At 42.1% G+C, this 24,863-nt stretch overlaps 1 long non-coding RNA gene across 1 annotated transcript; it reads right to left on the reverse strand.

Moving 5' to 3' along the window:
* Positions 1 to 204: 204 nt before the first annotated feature.
* Positions 205 to 15,489, reverse strand: LOC113605722 (uncharacterized). Its single transcript, XR_003427320.1, has 3 exons — positions 15,372 to 15,489; positions 7,369 to 7,576; positions 205 to 614 (listed from the first exon to the last, which is right to left on the reverse strand). It is a non-coding gene; the product is annotated as an uncharacterized LOC113605722 (long non-coding RNA).
* Positions 15,490 to 24,863: the final 9,374 nt, after the last annotated feature.

Raw genomic sequence — 24,863 nt, forward strand, 5'->3', positions numbered from 1 at the left:
AGGTCCCATGACCTTCAAGTCACCAGAATTATTTTTCTCAGAATTTGGCATTGAGGAGAAAGTAACAGCTGACAGAAAATGATGCAGTGATACAGGCCTGCAACACCACTCTTGGAGTCTGCTCCAGTCCCCACAGCCACCTCCCAGTCAGCCACCCATTCCACACCTGTTGCCTGAGTAGTGAGAGCTGTGCTCAGAGCTGTAATCCGCAGGTGCTGCTAGTGTTCAAATTTAGATTTCCTGAGGCAGAAAAGCAGACTTGTATCTTTCAGAAAGAATTCCAATAGTGTTGAAATAAAATAATTGTCTGAGCTCAAGTTGATTTCAAAATTAATCTAAAATAATCCATTTCCTGAGCCTTTTACTTTAATGAGCATCCTTCCCACCATCATGCAACAAGTATTTCCAGACTTCCTCTGAGCCTCCTGTCAGCATGGTAGGCCCAGGATCTCAGCCTGGGACCCCCGTGTAGGACTCAGAGGCACCACAACACCAGGCAGGCAGGGATAGAGTCCATCAAGAGGAGCTCCCAAAGTGCAATGGGTGTGCAGGAGAGCTGGGTGCTGAGGGTGTGTCAGTCTCACAGTAGGAATTGAGGGGATAATGGTTTTACCCTGGAATGAGGAAGCAGAAGAAACAAACATTAGCCTCAGAAGAGCAAGGAGGAGAAGGGGGGCTGAACTGTCTCCTAGAAATATCTGCTGAAACCCTAACCCCAGTAGCACAGAACATGATCTGTCCAGAAATACAGCCTTTACAGAGGTAATTAAGTGAAAATGAGGTCACTGGGGGGTCCTCATCCAAAAAAGACTGGTTTCCTTATTAAAAGGGGGGCATTTGGGCAGAGATAGACACACACAGAAGGAAGACACTGTGAAGACACAGGGAGAAGATGTTGTGTGACCAGAGTGATGTGTCTACCAGAGAAGATGTCGTGTGACCAGAGTGATGTGTCTACAGACCAAGGAACACTGAGGATTGACAGCAGACACTGGAAACTAGAAGGGCAGGGAAGGGGTTTCCTGTGAGCCATCAGAGAATGTGGCCTGCCAGTACCTTAATTCTGGACTTCTAGCCTCCAGAATTGTGGAGAACAAACTTCTGTTGTTTTACATTGCTCAGTATGTGGTCCTTTGTTACAATCACCCTAGGAAACCAACACAGGCGGCATTTTAGCTCTGGTTCCTCCAGAAGCCAACTCTGAGACAAGGATGCAGCGCAAGTAGGTTTGGGGGTAAGATTTAGGGAAGCACTGATGTAGGACTGGGGAAGTGAGGCAGGGATGGGAAGGCAGCCGACACAGGGCGTGGTGTCAACCCAGGGACCTCTGAGGCAGTTGGAGCTGAAGCCACTGGGAATTGTGGAAGCCAACATAGGACATGCCCCACAGAGCTATCCAACTGCAAGGTGAGGGAGCTGGTTATTTATATTCCACCTCCCCTGCACTGAGGGCTGCTGCTGGGGGGCAGGGAGGAGCAGGGAATTGTTAATTCTCTGGTACTTGGTGCGGGCAATAAAGTGGGCTCCAGAGACCAGAGAAAGCCCTTGGGCAGGAAAGCCCAGAACTGGCAGTAAGTCCTTAGTCTAGTGCTCACTGAGGGGATAAGGATGAGAGGATATGCAAAGCTCACCGATAGTGTCTGCTTCAGGGAACATTTTGAGAAGAGGGAGAGAAAAAGGCAGGAAAGTTACGGTGAAGCTCAACTGGGAAACTTGAACATCAGGCCAAAAAGTCTGGACTTTGCTCCATAAGCAGTACGGAAGTAGCGAAGGTTTTTGAGCAGAGAAGTGACCAGATTAGAACTTGGCTTTTAAAAAAAATCAATGTGGTTGGGTATATCGGAGAAGAAAAAACAGAAGAGAGACAGCTAATTAGGGGTAACAGCGCTAGGGAGGGTGTAAGGCTAAAATGACATGGAGCACAGGAGGGGACGAGTAGGAGATGTTGGTTCTCTGCCCCATAAGCCACATGGTTCTGACTCTGGAAGCCTCAAGGAAGCCAGAGCCAGGGTGTGGAGAGGCCTGGCTCCCAGGCACCTGGGATGAGCAGGTTTAGGAGAACTGTCCAGCATGCCTCTCACTTCCCTTCCCAAGTCCAAATTTCGGAACAAAATAGAAGCATAAGCCACTGAGAGTTGAGCAGATGGCTTTTCCAAAGCTTTCCCAGTTCTCATTCTATTCAAAGCAAAAATGGATTGGAAGCCATAGGTTTGCAAATGCCACTGTGCCTTTTGGAGCTGTTATCTCATTTGCCAGTTTTTCGCCTGTACCTCTGACTTTGCTGCAAAAGAAGGGTTATCCACACTGACCTATATATAAAGAAAGAATCTAAATATGAATTCTAGCCTAATATGGTTCTGATTTCCTTGACAGTGATATAAAAATCACTGACATAAATTGCCCAAGAGATAGAAGACCCTCAAAAGGAAACAAGGGAGAACACATCCCCCACTAATTCCATATAAGTCATGGAGATACCACTTTTCCTCGCTCCTGCCTGGAGGAGCCCTCCAGGCTGGGCTGCACAGGGAACGGGCTGCTCCCTTCTCCTCCCTCCTGGAGGTTAGGTCATCTCCTGGCTTCTCTCTCCAAAGGGCTTACAACAACCAGTCTCGGTTTAGGGCTGGATCTGTCAGTTCCTGTGTGACCAACAAGCCTGGTGCTCACGGAGAGCTGGGGATGGAAGCATTTCTGGGAGACCCAGGCATGGACTCAGCCAGCTGAGGCAGAAGAAAAGATTAACCCTGCTCAGGCCAAACCACGGTGTGCCTCCAGCCGATGAGCTAATGGCCACCTTCCTCATGAGGTGGCAAAGGTGCACCTGTCTTGAGTATAACCATTCTCCCAGCTGGAAGCCAGCTTTACATTGCAGCCCCACTCTAAACGCACCACAATAATGTGCTCTTTAGGTAAATACTGTGGTGCAGTCTTTAATGAAGTGAGGACTCTCCTCGGAAGCGAATGGCCCGCCTTTCGTTTACCATGCTGCATCTTCAGAGAGCAAAGGAAGCGTGTGGTTTGTGCATATGTGGATAGGTCTGTACCTACAGACCTATCCACATATGCATGTGCATGACAACTGACAGCACACAGTGCTAATATTTGCTGAGAACTTACAAAGTGCAGGGCCTGTCCTAATCATGTCACAGCATTCTGTCATTTAGTTAGGACAACAACACTATGAGGTAAGTTCTGATATTACCCTCACTTTACAGATTATATATCAATCCAGAAGGATCAAGGCAGTGATAAAAAAGGGTGGTACCAGATCAGCAGCAGCAGCATCACCTAGGAATGCATTAGAAATGCATAGCCTCACCCCAACCCCGCTCAGAACCTCTGGGAGGGGCCCAGAGGGAGAGCAATCTGTGTACTAATAAGCCCTCCAGGTGATTCTGACATATGTTAAAGCCAGCTAGGAAAAGCAGAGGACCCCAAACCCCAGTTTTGGCCAAAGGCCAAACCCACCCCACTGCCTATTTTCATAAATAAGGTCTTATTGAAACACAGCTGTGTCCAATCATTTAGATGTTGTCTGTGGCTGTTTTCCTGACATGGGGCAGAGCTGAGTAGTTGTGACAGAGGCCACATGGCCCACAAATTGCAAAATATTTCCCCTCTCACTCTTAACAGAAAGGCTGCCAAACCTTGCTTAGAGCAACTAAGGTTTGTGTCTCAGTCCCCTTGCAGTTCTGTAGAGGCAGCCATGACTGTGTAAATATCTTTCTCTGGCTTGGCTATGGGGCAGCCCCTAGCTGGGTCTTTTCCAGTTGTGCCGGTGCTTAAAGCTTTTGCTCTGAAATAACAGGAGTCATTCATTCACATGTCACTGACCAAAGCCTAACATCCTTGGAGTGTGGAAGTATAATCCACCCCCAGTCCCAGGAGGGACAAAACAAATATTTGCCAATATTAATGTAATCCTCAAATCCAGCCCTCTCCTCTGCTCACAAATACAGTTTGCTCTCCCTCCACAAGGGGAATACACAGTCCTTACACAAGGGAGATGGCTGTCCCCTCACAGCCTCAGGCTGGGAGGCCAGCATCTCAGGACCATCTCTGCAAGCCAAAAGTGGCCTCTCTTACCCCCCACACTCAACACGAGGTGGTGGAGCAAGGCTACAAACACATAAACACCCAGTGAAGAGGTGGAATGGGAGTGAAGTCCGCCCCACTGACAGGGGGGCACTGAGGATGTTGATAACACTCCTCGGGAAGCCCTAGGACCCTATTTTCTGCCCGTATATTTGTGCCACGGGAGGACTTTCCATTCCACTCTTCTTGGCCACCTCTAAAGAGGACAATGGGGAACATGCTCTACTTGGGAGAATGGCTTCATTTTCTCAGCCAGTCTCCTGCCCAGATGAGGCTTAAGGGTTGTCTTAAGTCTCAAACAGCCTCAACCTCTATTTGTCCAGGGTGGTGATTCTTTTGGTGGCAGAAATGTATTTGCTTCTTATTTATATGACTTCAGGCAGATCCATGTAGTATTAGCTATACCCATGGTCCATTTCTCTTGACAATTGTGGGTACCCTGATCCTATGGCATTTCTGTAGGAGAATTGAACCTCTAGTCTTCCATCCCTGAGCCATAATGGGGAATATAAGGCTCAGATGGGTGAAGTAAGTTTTCTCTGACCTCACCCCCTGGGTCTGGACCCAGCTCTCTAGGTGGCACAGTTGTCTATACCACCTCTACTCATCATTCAAAATCTCCAGGCCTATTCTTTCATTCTATAATAAACAATTCCAAAGCCATTTTTGCAGGCTCAGAGGAGCTAAGTTAGATGTTCCTTTTAACCCAAAGACATTTTTCACAGCCATCCCCCTTTGCTTGCCTCTGAAGACTCAGATATCCTTCTCAAACTTCAATGACACTAGCGTCACCTGGATGTAGGGGATGTGCTTGTTAAAAACACAAGGTCCCAAGCCCCACTCGCTCAGGATATGATTTCATAGGAGTGGGGTGGAGCTGAGAACAGACATTTTAACAAAGAATCCCCGCAACCCTCCCCACCCCCTAAACACCCAATGCTTCTGGTGCCATTGGCTGGCTTACCGCTCTTTGAGAAACATGCCCTATTAGTTCTCTAATTTCCACCTGGTAGGGGGTGAATAACATTTTGTGAGAAAGTAGCAACTTCTTCTAAAAGTGCTTGAGAGCATGTGAGAAGCACTTTATTAATTTTCACCCCAGTCCTTGAAGGCGGCATCATGATGGTTATAATTGTCCCTTGATTACTTGGAGGAATTGAAGGGTTCTTAGAGAATAAACTTAGACACAGAAGCCAAGTGATGGCCTAATTCACCCAGCATGCCAGCGAGGGGTGAGGTTGTAAAGGAGCAGACCAGGATGCACAGGGCTCCTCAGAACCAGACCTCAGAAATGCCTCCCCACACCCCTGCAGAAAGAGGAAGGAAGCAGAGAAGGACAGGACAAAGGGGAGGAAAGGGGAGAAGGGGGAGCCTCCAAGTCTGCACTCAGTTTTATAAAATGTTGAATTCATTGCCAATATTTTCAACTCAGATAGCTGCATATAAAAGTTCAAATATGGCATCTCATGAAGACTCAAAATCTCTGGAAACACGCAGAGCTGACTGCAGCATTCACTTCGGGCAGGGCTTGCAGTCTCCTGCTGCCAATGACAGCTTCTCTCACCACCTTAACCTTAGGTGGTTGGACAGCAGCCCTGGCCAGGCTGGTCATACTTCCTATCACAGTTAAACCTTTGAGAAGAGGACTGACACTACTCTTCCTTCTCACTAAATGGTCAAAGATCTGACTTGCAGAGTCTGAGGAAGTGGGAGCCATGAGAAGGCAGATGCCTCTGAAGGAAAGTGCTCATCATCTTCAAGAGAGCTTGGCCTCTTGCAACCTCACCACACCTCCAATGGAGTAGACCATGGTTGGAACATTCTGTCACAACTTTGGACTTCACTAAAACCTGCTCCATCAACATCAGCCATTGTCAGGCCAAGGAAACAAAGGACAACATGTGGAAGCAAAACAGGCCCTGCCATGAGAAGAATCTTGCTTATGTTTTTCCGGTGGCAAATGTATTTGAATAAAGAACTTCTAAGAGAAAATGAACAGATTTAGAATGAGTTTATCACCCACAAAGCTATCGTACGTTTTTTCATGATATTTGAGAATTAAGTTAACATTAATTTAAAATTATGTCTCACATAATTAAACAGAGATTTAACAGAGTCTATAGAATAAATCTGGCCTTTGAATGAGGTATCTAAACTTTCATATTAATATGCAAAAAATGTAAAATAATTGCACTCAAGCAATAGTTCAAAAACATTTTATCATAATCATACATTCACAAAAAAATTAGGAAGGAAATATCTGGGAACCACTACAGCATTTTCAACATGAGGAAACTAAAAAAGTAATAGTCTTTAATGCAAAGCCAACCAATCTGACATGTAGATAATTACCCAATTACTGTGCAGTCTCTGGGAGTGAGTAGAACCAAAGCCACACACTGCAAAGCAGCCAAATGCACAGCCACCTCCCCCTCACTGGTTGTCATTAACCATCCTTGGAGATTCATATCCTTTCTAAGAAGCCAACCAGAATTCCAGAATCTCTACTATCTTGTCACAGCCTACCTATTCATAAAGGATGTTTATTGTTGATACTATTAGCTCCAGAAGATATCCAGAAACTCTTTTTCAAAAGTGGTTTTTAAAAATTGCACTAAATAAAATGAATATTTTCCTTCAAGTGTATCAAATTATAAACAAAGGGCATGGAATTACAGAGCAAAGTAATTATGTTTCATAGGATCAAATGGAAGCCCTTATTTAAAAATAAAGCATAAGTAATTTGAACCAGTAAATTTTTCTTTATTCATCCAGCCATCCATTTATCCATCCATCCATCCAGGTGTTAATTAAGCACTTCCTACCTAGATCACTGCAAGTGGTATTGGAGATGCAAAAATGACTCCAACAGGCTTCCATGGAAGTTGAGGGTGATGTGAGCATAAAAAACTAGTTTATACATGGCAAAACTACTAAATGCTGTCTCAGAACACTTTTGGTGGTAAGTGACATAACCCCACTCAACTCAACTTCATCAAAAAAGGTACCTTATTGATTATAAATATTCATAAAATATTCAAGTAAAATATTGATTATAAATATTGATTATTTATAGCTGAATCATTAGGTATGGGGTTCAAGGAAGCTGGACCCAGGAGATTAAACATTATCATCAGAAATCAGTCTACATCTCTCCACTCTGCTTTCCTGTGTTGGCTTCATCCTCAGATAGTCTGTCTCTACATGGTAGATTCCTACAGGTCAGGTCTACATTAGCCTTACTGAAATCTAAGAAGAAAAAGTTTCTCTTACCTTGTGCTTATAGCAGATATCCCAGAATTTGCTTGCTCTGACTGGATCATATTGAATTATGAAAATATCCCCAAACCTATGGCCATTTGGGGGGGATGCACTTTCTGATTGCCCAGGACTAGTCCCTGGGTTCACTCAGGAGCCTGGGAGAAGAAGATCTCAGGTCCATCCAAATGTCATAGATTGAGCTTGAAGGAAGGGCAACCCCCTGAGAGAAAATAGTGGTGCTATTATCACCATAAAGAGAAATGAATAATAGACAGGTAAAAATAACTGTTGCCTCTTACAAATGTTCTAAGAAAAATGCAATTAATGTGCAGTCAGTATCCAGAGGAGAGAGAATAGAAGTGTTATAACAAGTGTAGTGATGTGCACATACTGGGAAATGTACAAAGAAAAGGGAGAAACTGAGGAGGAAGCTGCTTGCCCCCTTGGTTTGAGTTCAGCTCCTTTGGATTCTCTATCTTCTGATAAACCATGGCATATTTGTCAATAAGAGTCACCTCTTTCAGTACCCAACCACCACCTAAGGATCCAGTTAGTTTACCAACCTGGACATCATTTGTTATTAACTCATAAATATGCCTTGAGTAATTTCTCTGTTCTGGGTGCTCATCTATGTTCTAAAGTTATGAATGAGTTATGAGTAATGAAAATAACACAAAAAAATCCTGGCCTTTATGAAACTTACATTTCAGTCAGTGAATACAGACAGTAAATAGAAAAGTAAAATGTAATACACAGGATGTTAGATGATGATAAGTGCTTTGGGAAAAACAAGGCAGGGGAGGGAAAGACATGACTAAAGTAAAGTAGACATGAGAAAGTCACAATCTTACAGTAAGAATTTTTAAAAAGATGTGAATGTGAAGGAGTGAGTCACATGAATATTTAAAGGAAAAACAACCCAGGCATAGTAAACAGCCAATGCAAAGACCCTGAGGCAGGAGTGTGCCAAAAATCTTTAAGAGGACTGTTGTGTCATGGCAAGAGAGGAGAGAGAAGTAGGTAAGATGAGAATGGTAGCAAAGAGGCAGAACATGTAGGGCCTTAGATGTTGTAAGGACTTCGGCTTTTACACTGAATGGATGGGAAGCAATTGGGTATACTGAATAGAGGAGGTCATAGTATGACTTCCATTTAAAAATAATCACTCTGGAATTGACTACAGAGGGAAAGGGTGGAAACAGGGAGAGCAGAAACTTCTGCAATGATTTAAGTTAAAGATGTTGTGGTAGCTAGGAAAATTTGATTAAATGTTGAAGGTAAAGTGACCAGATTTGCTAAAAGGCTGTATTGGGGATACTCTCAAGAAGAGTAGTCAAGGATGACACTGAGAATTTTGACCTCAGGGAGTGGAAGGATGGAGTTGCTACCAACTGATATGGGGAAGACTGTAGAAGCAGGTTGGGGGTGGGTGGGTGGAAGGTAAGAGTTCTGTTTTGAACATGTTGAGTTTGAGATGACTGTTACACACCCACGTGAACATGGAGAGTATGTAGCTGGGTATAAAATTCTACAGTTCAGAGGAGAGGTCTGAGATGGAGAGGACAATTAGGAACTTACTGTGTAGATGACATTTAAATCCTGGAAAAAATACAATCACTAGGGGAAAAGGGTCAATAAAAGAAAGAATATGTATAAAGACTCCACCTGGGGACATTGCAATTTTAGTGATCAAGGAAACAAGGAGAAAATAACAAAGGGACCTGAGAAGTAAACACCAGTGAGGTAGAAGAAAAACTAGAAGAGTCTAGTTTTCCTGGAAGCTAAGAAAAAAGTGTTTATGGAGAAAAAAGTCTTCAAATATTGCAAGTATTCGAAAATATTAAAATATTGCAAACAGGCCAAGTGAGGTGGACATTGATCATTGACAATTTGGGTCATCATTATGTAAGTCATTAGCAGTTTTAGTGTAGCTATGAGACAAAAGAACTGAAAACAGAATACATCATTGACTCTTTTATAGAATTTTACTGTTACATCAGGTACCTAGAAAGATAAAGTGCTAGTTCACCAACTCCCCATCCCCCCAGAAAACTTAGTTTGTCATCTAATATGTCTAATATGATGAAACAGCCAGACTCTGTGTTTGAATCATCCTCTGCATAACATTTTTCAGAAAGGATAAAAATCACAAAGTTATATCTAAAGTAATTGAGACCAAAGTATTTGCAATTAATCTCAAATATGTTAAATACATTGTTTACATGCAATAAATCAGAAGTTCTCTATGTCACCTTTGATGTCAACACAAAAATTACACATTCATTTATTTATTCTTTCTTCTCTTTTCAATAATATTTATTGAGATTTCCAGTTCCAGGAATGGTGGAATCTTCCCACAGATAGCAACTGTAAACTCTGGAAAATATTACAAAGCATGGCTACTTCAGGGAACTAGAAAGCAACCAAAATCAGGCAGAACCTGGATGGGGCTTTTTCTTTGAAATAACAGCACACAGAGAGTGAGAGCCATAGTCATACCACTTTGCCAGGAAGTTACAAGCTAAAAACTGTGGTCATATTAACTTAACATGTCATAGAAGGGAGTTTGAAACTGCCAGAGTGGCTGGAAATTGATGGTGGAAAACCTTCAAAAGAAGAAGCTGGGAGAGAGGGGAAAGATGGCGGAAGAGAAAGAGGGGGAGATCACCTTCCTCCCCACAGATACATCAGAAATAAATCTACACGTGGAACAACTCCTACAGAACACCTACTGAACGCTGGCAGAAGACCTCAGACCTCCCAAAAGGCAAGAAACTCCCCACGTACCTGGGTAGGGCAAAAGAAAAAAGAATAAACAGAGACAAAAGAATAGGGACCGGACCTGCACCAGTGGGAGGGAGCTGTGAAGGAGGAAAGGTTTCCACACACTAGGAAGCCCCTTCACGGGCAGAGACTGTGGGTGGCGGAGGGGGAAAGCTTCTCGAGCCATGGAGGAGAGCACAGCAACAGGAGTGCGGAGGGCAAATAGGAGAGATTCCCACACAGAGGATCGGTGCCAACCAGCACTCACCAGCCCGAGAGGCCAGTCTGCTCACCCGCCAGGGAGGGCAGGGGCTGGGAGCTGAGGCTCAGTCTTCAGTTGGAGCAAATATGATCCAACAGCACATTAAAAGGATGATACACCATCATCAAGAGGGATTTATTCCACGAATGCAAGTATGCTTCAATATATGCAAATCAATCAACGTGATACACCATATTAACAAATTGAAAGAGAACAACCATATGATCAACTCAATAGATGCAGAGAAAGCTTTCAACAAAATTCAACACCCATTTATGATAAAAACCCTGCAGAGAGTAGGCATAGAGGGAACTTTCCTCAACATAATAAAGACCATATATGACAAACCCACAGCCAACATCATCCTCAATGGTGAAAACCTGAAAGCATTTCCACTAAGATCAGGAAAAAGACAAGGTTGCCCACTCTCACCACTCTTATTCAACATAGTTTTGGAAGTTTTAGCCACAGCAATCAGAGAAGAAAAGGAAATAAAAGGAATCCAAATCAGAGAAGAAGAAGTAAAGCTGTCACTGTTTTCAGATTACATGATACTATACATAGAGAATCCTAAAGATGGTACCAGAAAACTACTACACCTAATCAATGGATTTGGTAAAGAAGTAGGATACAAAATTCATGCACAGAAATCTCTGACATTCCTATACACTAATGATGAAAAATCTGAAAGTGAAATCAAGAAAACACTCCAATTTACCATTGCAACAAAAAGAATAAAATAGCTAGGAATAAACCAACCTAAGGAGACAAAAGACCTGTATGCAGAAAATTATAAGACACTGATGAAAGAAATTAAAGATGATACAAATAGATGGAGAGATATACTATGTTCTTGGATTGGAAGAATCAACATTGTGAAAATGACTCTACTACCCAAAGCAATCTACAGATTCAATGCAATCCCTATCAAACTACCACTGGCATTTTTCACAGAACTAAACAAAAAATTTCACAATTTGTATGGAAACACAAAGACCCCAAATAGCCAAAGCAATCTTGAGAATGAAAAACGGAGCTGGAGGAATCAGGCTCCCTGACTTCAGACTATACTACAAAGCTACAGTAATCAAGACAGTATGGTACTGGCACAAAAACAGAAAGATCAATGGAACAGGATAGAAAGCCCAGAGATAAACCTACACATATATGGTCACTTTATCTTGGATAAAGGAGGCAGGAATGTTCAGTGGAGAAAGGACAGCCTCTTCAGTAAGTGGTGCTGGGAAAACTGGACAGGTACATGTAAAAGTATGAGATTAGATCACTCCCTAACACCATCCACAAAAATAAGCTCAAAATGGATTAAAGACCTAAATGTAAGGCCAGAAACTATCAAACTCTTAGAGGAAAACATAGGCAGAACACTCTATGACATAAATGACAGCAAGATCCTTTTTGACCCACCTCCTAGAGAAACGGAAATAAAAACAAAAATAAACAAATGGGACCTAATGAAACTTCAAATCTTTTGCACAGCAAAGGAAACCATAAACAAGACCAAAAGTCAACCCTCATAATGGGAGAAAATATTTGCAAATGAAGCAACTGACAAAGGATTAATTTCCAAAATTTACAAGCAGCTCATGCAGCTCAATAACAAAAAAAAACAAACAACCCAATCCAAAAATGGGCAGAAGACCTAAATAGACATTTCTCCAAAGAAGATATACAGATTGCCAACAAACACATGAAAGAATGCTCAACATCATTAATCATTAGAGAAATGCAAATCAAAACTACAATGAGATATCATCTCACACCAGTCAGAATGGCCATCATCAAAAACTCTAGAAACAATAAATGCTGGAGAGGGTGTGGAGAAAAGGGAACACTCTTGCACTGTTGGTGGGAATGTGAATTGGTACAGCCACTATGGAGAACAGTATGGAGGTTCCTTAAAAAACTACAAATAGAACTACCATATGACCCAGCAATCCCACTACTGGGCATATACCCTGAGAAAACCACAATTGAAAAAGAGTCATGTACCAAAATGTTCATTTCAGCTCTATTTACAATAGCCAGGAGATGGAAACAACCTAAGTGTCCATCATCGGATGAATGAATAAAGAAGATGTGGCACATATATACAGTGGAATATTACTCAGCCATAAAAAGAAACAAAATTGAGCTATTTGTAATGAGGTGGATAGACCTAGAGTCTGCCATATAGAGTGAAGTAAGTCAGAAAGAGAAAGACAAATACCGTATGCTAACACATATAAATGGAATTTAAGAAAAAAAAAATGGTCATGAAGAACCTAGGGGTAAGACAGGAATAAAGACACAGACCTACTGGAGAATGAACTTGAGGATATGGGGAGGGGGAAGTGTGAGCTGTGACAGGGTGAGAGAGAGGCACGGACATATATACACTAACAAACGTAAGGTAGATAGCTAGTGGGAAGCAGCCACATGGCACAGGGATATCGGCTCGGTGCTTTGTGACCACCTGGAGTGGTGGGATAGGGAGGGTGGGAGGGAGGGAGACGCAAGAGGGAAGAGATATGGGAACATATGTATATGTATAACTGATTCACTTTGTTATAAAGCAGAAACAGACCATTGTAAAGCAATTATACTCCAATAAAGATGTAAAAAAAAAAAAAGAAGAAGAAGCTACAGAGAAGGGGAGTCCCCACATCTGTCTATAAACTCCCCTCCAATTCTTGGCTTATCCCTAAACTGTATATGAATTGTGGAGACTTCAAGAAGAACGAGAAGAAAAGAACAGCTGGAGAGCTAAAAGACTGACCTGATATGTCAGCTCCTATCCAGTGCATGTGAGACAGAGATTTGACTTTGTATCCCAGAAAGCTAGAGGGGCTCAGGAAAAACCTCAGCAATTCCACTGAAACCCTAGAAGGACTATGCCTTAGGAGGTAAGATTCTTCCCGGGATTAAGGGTATGTCCTAGATCTAAGGGCAAAACAATAGACCTGCCTTAACAAAACATAAGACCAAGCTTCCAATAACTCAAGTGGACCTGCCTACTGTTTAACTGCCTGATAGAACAAAACTCAACACTCTTCAGAAAAAGATAACAATTCAGAGTCTCTACAACATATCATTTATAATGAGTGGCCACTAGGACCTCAGCTGGGTAAACTGGATTCCATGCTCCAATCCTCCCCAGCTCTCTATGGAAGGAAGTGCATGGAGCCCCTGGAAGGTGGCTTTCCTAGAAAAAATTAATCCTCCTGGCCAAACTTTACAAAGGAGGAAGCACAGGATCACATAGTCAAGCTATAAGACCCAATTCTGGGGGCTCCAAGAATGCTTCAGGAGGAAGTAATATCCAAGCTAGAATTGGGAGATCAAGCAACCCTGAGCCAGGAGGAGGGAAAAGCATATCAAATGCTTGGAGTTGAGAGAGACTATGGGTGCATCTGGAGCAAGATCCCAAGGAAATTAGGGGACGGACTGGTAGAATCAAGGGGACAGACAGGCAAATAATGAAAGGCCTTGTTCATTGTGTCAAACAAGTTGGACTTTCCCTGAGAATGATGGAATACCAACAGTTTCAAGAGGAGCAATATCATCAAAATTTTAGTGTCAAAATATTCTCCTGGATAATGCAATGAGTCAATCTGGAGAAAATTGTGTTTGAGGTACCCAGAGAATGTCCAGATTCCATAAGAAATTGAGTTTATTTGTCCGGAGCTTAGCAGAAATGTTAGATTGATATGGGTACGTTGATTCTTCAGCCTACTGAGAATTACTGAAGCCTTGGAAGTAAATGAGATACTCAGGGAGCAATCAAGGAAATAAAAAGACCCCAGGAAGAAACCTGAGAATCACCAGTGTTCAGGCTTAATTGGTTAATGCATTAACAGATAGTACTAGCAACAGAGTATTTTATGTTACTGATGGGGCCTCCCTGCAATCAGTCTAAATTAATGAATCTTCCAACATCAAATTCACTTCATTAATGTTTGTCTCTCTCTGTTTTAGATGATCTTCTAGAACAGCAGTTCTCAATCAGGGGACATTTGGCAATGTCTGGAGACATTTTGGTTGCCACAACTAGGGGATGCTACTGGCATCTAGTAGGTAGACGACAGAGATATTGTTAACTATCCTACAGTGCACAAGACAGACTCTTACAAAATGAATTATCCAGCCCCAAATGTCATTAGTGCCAAGATTAAGACCCTGTTCTAGAAGATCATTGGCAGTTGTAGACCTGCTGGTCTATGGATACTGGTAACTTTTGTGTTTTCTTCCCAAGCATTCCTATCAGGGAGTACCAGTTTCTAAGGCTAATATGAAAGAACCCTGTTATTATCATATAACTGAATGAAATTAAAATCTGAAAATACTAAGTTGCTCGGATCTGGGGAGATACAGGAACTATAGCTTTCACCTGTGACTTATACGTGGGAAAACTAATCAGACAATCTCAGGGGCAGTAGTGCATGAGTTTCATGATGCCATGGAAACAAACCAATCAAATTATGTAAGAGAAAAACAAGTACTTCCAGGAGTTGCTTAACATTTTATGAACAGAATGGTCTCTCAAGTCTCAGGAAATGGTCAATCAGTACTATTGACTGCTGGTTTTGTTTCTGTTAATAAGATAAGTAAGTGGGGGATCATGTGATCTCATCCTCTGACTGCACTGATATAGAGTGGTGCTGTGCTGTCCAAAGGAGAGAAGGAAGACATGAGATTTGCCTGGAGCTGAGTCCCAGTTGGCTTTGTCTTCCTAGAAATGAACCTCCCACGTCTTGAGCCTCTGCTCTGACCCAAAACCAGGGCTGAGTGATGGGAGCCAACAGGAGAAATGGACCAAGTTTGAGGCAAAGTTCCAGTTAGACTGGGGTTCTGATAGGTATGGGCACATGTAGCAAACTAGTGAGACAATGGGCCAAAACTCTATTTGGATGGAGAACCAAAGAGCCTCCCAAGAGAGTATTGAAAGCTAAAGCAAGAGCGAGAGCAAAAGATAGAGAGAGAAAACACTTACCCAAATGAGGCAGAGCCAGGCCACTGTTCTGCTCAAAGTGTGTTCTACCAACCAGCAGCATCAGCATCACTTGGAAACTTAGAAATGCAGGTCAGATCCCATTCCTGACCTACTGATTTGGAGTCTGTGGTTTTTTTTTGTTTGTTTGTTTGTTTGTTTGCAGTACGCGGGCCTCTCACTGTTGTGGCCTCTCCTGTTGCGGAGCACAGGCTCCGGACGCGCAGGCTCAGCGGCCATGGCTCACGGGCCCAGCCGCTCCGTGGCATGGGGGATCTTCCCGGACCGGGGCACGAACCCGTGTCCCCTGCATCGGCAGGCAGACTCCCAACCACTGCGCCACCAGGGAAGCCCTTTTTTTTTTTTTTCCTCTGAAATTATAAGCCAGCATTTATTAGGAAGAGAGGCAAGAAGGGCATCTCAAGTAGAAGGAGCAGCATGTACAAAGGCCCAGGGGTAGGAATGAACATGGAGGTTCAGGGGATGGCAGATAGGTGAGCTGAAAAGCAGTCAAGGGTAGGAGGAGCAGTTGAGTAGCAGGACGTAGAGCTGGAAATGGACACACGATACCTGTCACCATTATTTAGCCAAAGACAAATCCAAGAGTTTCTTTGGACAAAAGAAAGTAACCAGCAACCCAAACCATCTTTTGAGATTTTCCAGTCAAAACAATTCCCTGATTAGGTGCTCACCTCCTGGTGGCAGTAACTTTCCAAGGTCTCCACAGCCCAGCCAAGTCCAAACACAACAGTTCTGGGCTCTGGAGAAGAAATCGAGTGTACGTTTTAACAAGATCTCCAGTTAAAGTCTAAGAAGCACTGATTGTGCTCTGGGTTGAGGGAAAAGGGGTGATGTACTCAGATACATGTGGATCCCAGCAGACTGCCTCTCCACCCAGACCCTCAGGTTCATACCTAAATGCTGTGGAACCCTTAGAAGAGCTATTTCACTGAAACTCTCTTAACTGGTTGAGGAAAGGAAAGACATGGCTTTGGTACACAGAGAGCACATTACACAAACTGAGGGAGGATGTTCCCTCCCACTTTGCCAAACACTGCTGTGGCACCTCTCAACTGGTATTCAAGGCCCTGTTCAGGCTCCTCAACATCTGTTCTTTCCCTCTCAGCAGATGACCTCACACAGAGTTGACCTAAGCAATCAGATAGGAGTACTCTTCTACCAAACTCAAAAACGCACCTGGTTTCCTCTCACTCACCTCTCACCAGGGGAGATGGACCCCTCCTCCCGTGTGAGGCTGAATCCTGGGGCACTGCTTGCTCCTTAGGCCCATGCTGATCAACCGCGCTCTCTGCTGGCTCTGTCCTGGTAGCATTGAAGCATGGTGAATTCTCTCCTAGATTTACTTTAAAAGGAAGAATCGGGACTCCTTCCAGCCACCATATCCTCCAGTTAATACCCTGTAAACTTACCTTTCCAGTCATGTTGACTTCAAAATAATCTGCTTACTACAATATTTCAAATGTACAGAAATGTCTGTGTACCTACTACCCAGATTGGACAAATCTTAAATTTGTCTCTATTTGTTTCAGATATATTTGTATATCCAAAATAAATAATTATAGTGACAACTGAAATGTCCTCTGTCCCTCTCTCTGATCTCTCCTAATAGGTAACTACAACCCTTAAATTGGTGTGTATGCTATTCATAAATTCTTTGTACTTTTACTATATAAGTATGCAACCATCCTAAATGTGCAGTATTACTTAGCAAGCTCTTAAACTTTAATTATCAATAAAAGGTGTATTACCACATGGATTAGTCTGTAACTCTCTCTCACACAACCATTGTTTCTGAAATGCTAACCTCCTGCTCTCCTTATTTCTATGCTATTGCTGGCATGTATGTTACCTCTTTTTTAAGCCCTGTGACGTATTCTAATCATTGTTTTATGCCACCAGAAATTGTTAAATCCCCTACATTTTTATGCCATCCTCTGGTCGTGATTTTCCTTCATACTGGCCTTCTATTTGTGATCACAGTCCATTAGTCTGAAGTGCACCCTTTAGAATCCTCATTAATTAGAGTGTGTTGTGGGGAAACATGCTCAGTTTTTGTCTGAAAACATCTACATTTTACTCTCATTCTGGAAAGATATTTTTGCAGAGCACATAATTCCAAATCAACAGGTTTTTGTCCCAGTACAGGGAAATACTTCCCCATGGTCTTCCTGCTTCCATGAGAAATCTGGTTATCAGTTTAATTGCCATTCCTTTGGAGGATATCCCTTCCCTAACCTGGCTCTGTTTAAAATCCTGTCTTTGCCTTTAGTGTTTCTCTATGATGTACAGGATGTGGGTTCTGAATTAATCCTGCTTTTGTGTGAATTCACAAAGCTGTAGAATGGCTGCTTTTAACTCTTCTGGAAAATTCTCAACCATTGCCTATTCAAGTATTGCTTCTGCCCCACTCTCTCTCTTCTTCTGCAACTTCTCACTTGATGTGATCTCTTAACTTCTCTTACCTCTATCAGATTTTCCATTTCTTTGATTCTGGGTAAGTTTTTCAGATCTATCTGAAGTTCACTAATTCTCTCTTTTAACTGTGTCTAACCTACTATTAAACCCATTCATTGTACATTTTTATACCAATCATTGTAGTTTGATATCTAGAATCCTTTTGTTAATATAACCCATCTTATTTTATAGTCTCTTACTCTTTTTTTCTTTTTTTTTTTTTTTTTTTTTTTTTTTTTGCTGTACGCGGGTCTCTCACTGTTGTGGCCTCTCCCGTTGCAGAGCACAGGCTCCGGACACGCAGGCTCAGCGGCCATGGCTCACGGGCCCAGCCAGTCCGCGGCATGTGGGATCTTCCCAGACTGGGGCACAAACCCGTGTCCCCTGCATCGGCAGGCGGACTCTCAACCATTGCGCCACCAGGGAAGCCCGAGTCTCTTACTCTTTATTTGCATTGAATTCTTTTCTATTTCTTGAAGCATATTAAATATACTTATTTTATGTTGGGTGTTTAATAATTCCATTATCTGAAATCTTTTCAGGTCAGATACTGATATTCCTGCTGGTTCTCATTCATTATGCCTCATTTCCTTATATGTGAGCATAAGTGTGTGTTATTTTTTTATTGTGAGCTCTTTTTCTAGAACTTTACCTCTAGAAATTATATGAGACCTGACTTGAAAGCAAGATCTCCAAGAAGGATTTGAATTTGTTTCTGCAACATCTCTGGAGGAATCTACCAACTAGAATCAACTTGAACTAAATTCTTGGCTAAATGTTTCTTGGCCTATTTGGGTGGCTTGATTTTGGACCTCAAACCTACATGAAGGCTGGTTTACCCCTTTTACCCCTAGGTTTTTAAATGTTATTGCCACTCTTTCTTCTTTCCCTCTTTCCTTATTTCTTCTAGGTCCCAACTTTTCTTACCTAACCCCTCCTCATCTTCAGGTTTCAGTGTAAATGTTACTTTTCCTAGAAAGGAGTCTAGACTCAGGATCTTGGCTCTATGTTATCACTTTACCCAATGTGATGTAGTTGCATGCTTCCACGTCTGTGTTCCCTAAGATCCAAGATTGTGCTTTGCATCCCCAATGCTGGAACTTTCCAGTGCAGTGCCTGGCACCCAGTAGGTGTGCAATGCTGGGTCTTTGAACTGAACTGTTGCTAGAGGAGTTCTCTGGGGCTCTGGTTGTTGTCATCATGGTCAGGAGACAGTGGTGGTACAGAAATGGCTGTGAACCCTACTGCTCTAGCTGTGGTCATCAGAAGCAGAGCTTGGGTGCCCGGTGGACAAAGTTTTCTGGGGCCTCAGTGGTCAAGTGCTGCAGACACATCAGGCCTGGTAGGTATTGTGGATCCAGCCAAAGGAGCCTGGAGTAGAAATGGAAGCAAATGACAGATAGCTCGGTACAGCCGAACACTTTCATTTGTGAGCAAGGAGTAAGGGAGCAGAACTTGCCACCCAAAAGTGTCTCTTACTATGCAGAGTATTTCCAGCTGAAAGCAGTCAAGACTCAGGAAGAAACTTTGACCATCTCCCTAATTACCTGAAAAATTTAGATAGAGAGCCTGTTACAGGGATAGGCTATCACCAGAGATATCTGCAAAGAATATGGCCTAGGTGTGGTGGGGGAAACTCTTAGAGATGAGTCCACTCTGTGTCCCATTGTCTCTGCATGGCCCAGCAAACATTTGCTTTTCCATCTCCATGTCAATTGCTCTCTTCCCCTTTGAAATCCCAAACCCCTACTCCCAACATCCTCTTTTGTCATTAGCTAGAGATGGTATTTAAGGTGAAGGTTTCTGCCACTTTGGAGAGTTAGTTTTCCTGGGTCTCTCCCATGTACCCATGTTATTAAACTTTGTTTGGTTTTCTCCTGTTAATCTTTCACATGTCAATTTAATTCTGAGACTTGACAGAAGAACCTAGAAGGGTAGAGGAAATTTTCTTCCTCCCCAGTAAAGGTGAGCCACCCCCTTGAACTGCCTAGAAATCCTGAATGACCTTTTGCAGAGGACTAGAGTTCTGAGTTAGCAGCAGAGCCAAATGTGTGTGATGGAGTATGCTGTTCCATTGTACCTACAGGTAGGTGAGGTCTGGGAAGACTCAGTTTATACCCAGATGGGTATGACAACAACCCTGCCCTTCAACGAGCTTACTAACTAGTGGAAGAAAGAGCAAGTTAAAGTATTAACTTCACAGGATGAGAAGTGTTAAAAAAACTAAACTGCCTGAGCCGTGATAATATGTTATAAGAACAGGGACTCCTCTTACCTAACATGATTGCTACTTCTCCCACTGTCCTTGTCTACAAAAAGCCCAAAGTGTGACAGAAAGTGGAGCTGCTGGCTTCCCATACTTTTAACTTCATTGTACATGCTTGTTTTATCACTCAGATTATTTATTTTATTTTCTAATCTTCAACTAGGTCATGTTTCTTCTCTGCCGAAGAAGTGCAAGGCTGGGGCTCTGGTGATGAGGAAGAGAGTGGTGAGAGCAGAGCCTGGGAACCAAGAGGCCAAACCAAAGGGCCCTGTGTGTCGATCCAGGAGTCTAGGCTCTTCTTGAGTGCAAAGCAGAAGTCTTTTATGATTAAGTTGCCTAGAGTCTTTGTCAAGTTCTAGAGTCAGTGGTCTCTGGTAGAGGACCCAGACTCAATATTTGAAGTCCAAGAAGGTGAAATAATTAGTGAACCAGGCCAGAGAGAGGAAGATAACCTGTGTCCTGTCTAAAAGAGACAGAGTGTCCTTCTCTATGTGATTCAGAGCCTAGTTTTATCAGATTTCTAGTGTTCTAAGAAAGACACCCCCCAAATTGTAGATTTTTAAACATTGACCCAAAACTCTTTTTAACCCTTTGAGAACAGATGGAACACTCTGAGTTTATCAGATTGTGACCTCTGGTCTATAAAACAAGACTTGAATACCCTGAGCCAACTCAGCTAGGACCCCCCTGTCTAGTGCCCTTTGGAGAGGAATCCTTTCATTACTAAATCCTTCCTTTCCTCTCATCAGCCTCTTGGTCAGCTGGTGAAGTCAGAAAGTGTGAACGGGCTCTGTTGAATTGTCTCCAAGTGGGCCCAGTGATCACAGCGTGACACTTACCACAGAGTCTCATAGGAGAGGCACAGGGAAGAAAGGCAGAATACAACAAAAAAATAAAGAAACCAGCTATTTCCAAGAATAGAGCCACCATATCCCAATTAGTCTGTACAAAATCTAGAGAAAGGACAATGTGGAGATAAGATAAAGCCGTCTGTGTAATCATGATTCTGCATTCATCCCAATCATGCCCTTGAACTAGAGGTGCTGAGCATAGTGTCTGTTTACAAATGAGGCAACTGGAGGTAGCTAAAAATATTCATCTCTTTTACTACTTCCTTCAGTGTGTATAATATCAGCCAAATGTCTCAATGGCTGATAAATCATCTTTAAGTCCTTTGGAACCCATCATAATAATGTTAGCCATGATGGATTCTTGTGGTACTTAAAGAACTAGATTGTCAATTAGCTTTTATGAGATACATCACAGTCATCAGCCTTGTGTCATACCTCCTATTCACAGAAGCCAGTTATTAAAATGTACAATAATTTGCTTTTATTATAATCTATCTAAAAGCCAAAGCTAGTCTCCAAAATAAAGTTTAAAAGCCAAAGCTAGTCTCCAAAATAAAGTTTTAAGTTGCAATCTAAGAGACATTTTCTTCAAAATGACTGCAAAATATAGTGTCACCATTCTTGGTTAATTATTTTGCAGAGTGTGAATTTTAATTAATCATTTCTTGCAAGGACCAAATAACATAGGTGCTTCCTAACAGCATCTCTGGAAATAACTACAGTCCTTTCAGAAGCTAAATAATCAAGCCATGCTTGTAAAAACGTAAGTAACTACCCACCAGGGTGAGAGTCCCCAGAGGCCTCCCACTCCTGGAAATCACTTGCCCTCAGTGTTGACCTTGGCAAAGAGAAAGGGCGGTGAGTCAACTCTAACTTGGCACAGCATCCACCGGAGACCTTCAATGCCATCCAGTATGGTCATCTGCTCAGGATAACCTGGAACTTTAAAAACCTCATCATCACTGAAGGTGCCCTTTAGAACTTACCCCAGGAGCCTGTAAATTCCCTCAAGGCAGGAACCCTTCATCTCTATATCTGCAGCACCTTACACAGTGCTGGACTCATATTTGTTTAATGAACAAATGAATATAATAATAACAACAGTAATAAGTAACATTTAATGAGCATATACTATAAGCAGGTCCTAGATTGGGTACTTTACAAGTATCTCATGTAATTCCTCCAATAATCCTTCAAGGGAAGCTCAAGGAAAGTATTATACTTCACATTTAACTGATAAGAAAATTGAGGTCTGGAGAGACCAGAGTAATTTGCCCAAAGTTCCCTAGGTGTTAAGTGGCAGAACTAGCATTAGATCCTCGGTCTAACTCCTAGGTTCAAGTTCTTGACCATTATGTAATATTATTTTAATAAAAATTCTAGAAAAGCTTACAAAGTCACACACACACACACACACACACACACACACACACACACACACACACACACACCATGACAGCTGCAGGGAGGGGAAACAAGCTCAGTGGTTAACAGCCTCTGGCCAAGGAAGATAACATTCCAGGCCTGATTTAAACCACCTGTGTGTCAACAATTCTTGCTGATGGGCATCTAACAATGAATGTCCTAGGCTTGGCTTTATCAAGCCTCCTCCAGCCACAGCTTAGTCAATGTTGAGGGCAGGAGGAATGGGAGGGGAAGGGATTGTCAGGAAAGTTGTGTAAATGCGACAGGTTCAGGGGCCAGGGCACCTGCACATTATTTCTGTCAGTTTGTTTATGTAGCCACTATGCATTCTCTTGGATGCCCTAGAAAAACTCTGATAGAGGATTTAATTCAAAGTATATTATGTGAGCTAAACACAAATAAGTGCCTTGGTATGAGGGGGAAACCCCTTCTGACCCATCATTTTGCCAAAATGAACTCCTCACGGTTGAGTGACCCTCCTCCCCTTTCCTGAGATCAGTTTGGTCTTGCTCTGGAATATTTATTGAGGAGACCTTTTATTATAAAGCAGCCAAGCACTCGTTACCTGAAATATACGCAAGTTTTTAAAGTCTGCATTCAAGGTTTAAAATCTTTTCAGTTATGAAAAATGTCCTACCTGGCCTCTCCCTGTCTCATTTGGGAGAGTAAACGGTGGCTATATAGTTGAACTGTAATTTGCTTGGCTCTGAAGAAGGCATTATCACTGAAATTCAAGACCCTTGATCTAAGGTGTCTTGGAGAACTATAGCATGTTATATACTACATATTAGAGTACAAAGTACAATGAAAAATTAGTCTTTATAAAGAGTTACAGGAGAAAGTTTGTATGAAACAAAATATAGTTGTCATAACAATTGATCTGCTGGGTTGTATGTCACCCAGGAAGTCTGAGGTGTGGGTTATCCCAATCAAGAGAACAGCTGGAGACAGTCGAGATTACAGCAGGTAGGGTATTTTCCTCTGCTCTGAAGGGGGATTTTTCCTCTTGAGTGAATAATGCAGGCATACAACTAAAGCAGAGGTAGTGTCAGTCTGGGAGGGACAAGGAGAGTAAAAGCTGAAGAAAGATTCCATTAGGGAAAGGATGAGGAAGGGAAGTGCCTGAGAGATAAGATTTTACCAAAGCAGAGAGCAGAATTCATAAGGTCATTTCACACCAAATAGTGTCAAGAAAAGTTCTAAGCAGAAGGAAAGACAGAAGAAAAAATAAAGATATAAAAAAGAGAACAGAGGCTTCATTGGAGATATTTGCCACTTGAAGTTATACTGATTTTAAAAGGTGTTCCAAGGTTCTTACTAAGGTTCTGCTCTCTTTTGTGTTCCTATGAAGCTGTTCAGATTTCTTCATTCACTAATATACTACTCTCTTAATCTAAGTGTGGGCCTAAAATTATGATAGTCACCAGAGGATATTATCAGCAGACCACTTGCAATACAGTCACCAAAAGCACTTGTTAGAAATACAGAGTCCTGAATTCTTCCACAGATCTACTTAATCAAAATCCCTAGGGATGGGGCCTGTGAATATAAACTTTTAAAAGAATATCCCAAGTGATTCTTAATTATACTAAAGTCTGAGAAGAACGACCATATTGGGCAACAAAGCAAATATGGGGCGTGGTCCCTGTCATTGAGAAGCATGCAATCTAACTGAGGAATTTAGATAATGCTTAATAATCTTATGGGTGCTATAGAACCCTCAAGACAGTTACAACACAAAAAGTCCTCCAGGCAAACTTGCTTGGTTTCATCCTCCTCCCCCTACCAAGTGTGCCTTTCATTTTATTTGTAACCTTCAGATGACATTGTCTGTTTTCTACTTAGTATTCATTTATTTGTGTGCCTCCTCTCCTACAACTTAAGTGCTTTGAGAACAGGATCCATGTCTGATTCATCTCTCTAATTCATGAGTGCTTAAATAGATAATTCATACATGGAGGGAGGAAGGGTGGGAAGAGCTATGAGGGTACAGTAATTAACAATGTCTTCCTTAAGGAGGAAAGTCTTGATGTAAAAACAGAATTTTACTAAACACAGAGAAGAAGGAACGGCACAGGTAGATATGGGACAATTACATAAACAAAGTGACAGAGAAAAGAAAGAACGTTGCATATGCATAACTCCAAATTTGTTAGCTACTCAGATTAATATTATAGTTTTAACAACATTCCAATTTAAAAATTCCACTAAAAATTTCCATTTCAAATTGCATTAAAAATATAAAGCACTTAGGAATAAATTTAACAAATATGTGTAAGACTTCTATACTGAAAACTAAAAAATATTGCTGAGAGAAATTAACAAAGTCCTAAATAAATGTAGAGATATACCATTTTCATGGACTGCAAAACTCAGTATTGTTAAGATGTCAATTCTCCCTAAACTGATATATAGATTCAATGCAATTCCAAAAAAAACTTCCAGTAGGCTTTTGGGGGGAAAAGAAAGCTAATTTTG

Source organism: Aethalodelphis obliquidens, unplaced genomic scaffold (assembly GCF_003676395.1).
Source record: "Aethalodelphis obliquidens isolate GAN/ISIS:26980383/991018 unplaced genomic scaffold, ASM367639v1 scaffold43, whole genome shotgun sequence".
In the NCBI taxonomy this organism is placed as follows: Eukaryota; Metazoa; Chordata; class Mammalia; order Artiodactyla; family Delphinidae; genus Aethalodelphis; species Aethalodelphis obliquidens.